Below are 2,818 nucleotides of genomic sequence, written 5' to 3'. Positions count from 1 at the left end.
TATAATAGCCCATTATTGGCTATTAGCAGGATAATATACCTTTACCAACACCTCTCTGTATTTTGATACTTTGTGGAAGGGGCTCCGGAGTGGATGGGTGCTCCCACAGTGCAAAATGCGTTGCTACAGATGCAGGTTCGATACCCATGTCGGCCGCCACCGGGAGACCCGTGAGGAAGCTTTTGGTTTTAATTTAGAATCCTCCAATCCTCTATATGTAATTATTGGCAGAGAATCACGTCATATTTTTTGATATACTGTAGGCATACCGTAGGCGACATGAGTCTCACTAGTGTTGAGTAATGTGCTGTTAAAAGTGGTGTAGATCTTATTTATTTAAAGAGCATATTGAAGTTCGAAGCAATAGGATTTGAAGCAATAGCCTGCAACTATTTTAGCACCGTTTCGCGCTGCTCTGAGACAAGCATGGGGACTGGTCTTGATAAATCAATGAGATTTTTATTTTCACTGAATCTCAGTTTGGGTATTGGTTAGACTACAATTATGGTGTAGAAATTTTATGCTCTTAGTGTAACCTTTATTTAACTAGGCAAGTCAGTTAAGAACAAATTCTTATTTACTAGGACAGCCTACTCCTTCCTCCCCGCCGGAAAATTGAACCCCGGTCTCCCGCGTGCCTGCACGACACAGGGATTCTTTAGCTAAATAGCCCAGTATTGCAGCCTACTCACGACCGTCACGTTGTACAGCACCATATTTTCCATTCCATCCTAAACGAAACCCAGAGGGTTTTTCATTTCTTGGAATAGAAACACCATAATATTAATCAAAATAATTAAGCAAGATTTCTTCAAATCAGTCCCATATACTGTTCTTACAAAGAAAGGTTTTCAATTCTCTAGTACAGACACTATTGAAGGCTATCAAATGCTTCTCAAAGATGTCCTCTGGTGGTCAAACTAGCACTAACTAGTATTAATGGTACCAGTGGTTGACACTTAAATAACGTGCCATAGAATTCTCAGGCATCATGCAAGCTGTGCCGCAGCACACTGCAACTTTTTAAGGACGAACCACTGTACCGTAGCCTAGGCTACATGGTTAGAAAAAAGGCTTCCAAAAGGGTTATTTGTGGAGGGATAGGTTTCCAGAGATGGGACCAAGTCATTGTTTTACAAGTCACAAGTAAGTCTCAAGTCTTAGCACTCAAGTCCCAAGTCAAGACAGGCAAGTCCGAGTCAAGTCTCAAGTCAAGACCAACAAGTCTCAAGTCAAGTCTCAAGTCCTAAACTTTGAGTTTTGAGTCCTAAACAAGTCATAATGTGCTCTTCACCAAATGTACATTTGAAGTTGGAAGTTTACATACACTTAGGTTGGAGTCATTAAAACTCGTTTTTCAACCACTCCACAAATTTCTTGTTAACAAACTATAGTTTTGGCAAGTCGGTTAGGACATCTACTTTGTGCATGACACAAGTAATTTTTCCAACAATTGTTTACAGACAGATTATTTCAATTATAATTCACTGTATCACAATTCCGGTGGGAAAGAAGTTTACATACACTAAGCTGACTGTGCCTTTAAACAGCTTGGAAAATTCCAGAAAATTATGTCATGGCTTTAGAAGCTTCTGATACATCCATCTGTACCTGTGGATGTATTTCAAGGCCTACCTTCAAACTCAGTGCCTCTTTGGTTAACATCATGGGAAAATCAAAAGAAATCAGTCAAGACCTCAGAAAAAAAGTGTAAACCTCCACAAGTCTGGTTTATCCTTGTACGCAATTTCCAAACGCCCGAAGGTACCACGTTCAACTGTACAAACAATAGTACGCAAGTATAAAAACCATGGGACCACGCAGCCATCATACCGCTCAGGAAGGAGACGCGTTCTGCCTCCTAGAGAGGAACGTACTTTGGTGCGAAAAGTGCAAATCAATCCCAGAACAACAGCAAAGGACCTTGTGAAGATGCTGGAGGAAACAGGTACAAAAGTATCTATATCCACAGTAAAAACGAGTCCTACATCGACATAACCTGAAAGGCCACTCAGCAAGGAAGAAGCCACTGCTCCAAAACCTCCATTAAAAAAAGCCAGACCACGGTTTGCAACTGCACATGGGGACGAAGATCATACTTTTTGGAGAAATGTCCTCAGGTCTGATGAAACAAAAATATAACTGTTTGGCCATAATGTCCATTGTTATTGTAGGAGGAAAGGGGGGAGGCTTGCAAGCTGAAGAACACCATCCCAACCATGAAGCACGGGGGTGGCAGCATCATGTTGTGGGGGTGCTTTGCTGCAGGAGGGACTGGTGCACTTCACAAAATAGATGGCATCATGAGGTAGGAAAATGATGTGGATATATTGAAGCAACATCTCAAGACATCAGTCAGGAAGTTAAAGCTTGATCGCAAATGAATCTTCCAATTGGACAATGACAACAAGCATACTTCCAAGTTGTGGCAAAATGGCTTAAGGACAACGAAGTCAAGGTATTGGAGTGGCCATCACAAAGCCCTGACCTCAATCCTATATAAAATTTGTCGGCAGAACTGAAAAAATGTGTGCGAGCAAGGAGGCCATCAAACCTGACTCGGTTACACCACCTCTGTCAGGAGGAAGGGGCCAAAATTCACCCAACTTATTGTGGGAAGCTTGTGGAAGGCTACCTGAAACATTTGACCCAAGATAAACAATTTAAAGGCAATGCTACCAAATACTAATTGAGTGTATGTAAACTTCTGACCCACTGGGAATGTGATGAAAGAAATACAAGCTGAAATAAATCATTCTCTCTACTATAATTCTGACATTTCACATTCTTAAAATAAAGTGGTGATGCTAACTGACCT

Source organism: Salvelinus fontinalis, chromosome 20 (assembly GCF_029448725.1).
Source record: "Salvelinus fontinalis isolate EN_2023a chromosome 20, ASM2944872v1, whole genome shotgun sequence".
Classification (NCBI taxonomy): domain Eukaryota; kingdom Metazoa; phylum Chordata; class Actinopteri; order Salmoniformes; family Salmonidae; genus Salvelinus; species Salvelinus fontinalis.
This window is presented reverse-complemented; position numbering follows the sequence as displayed.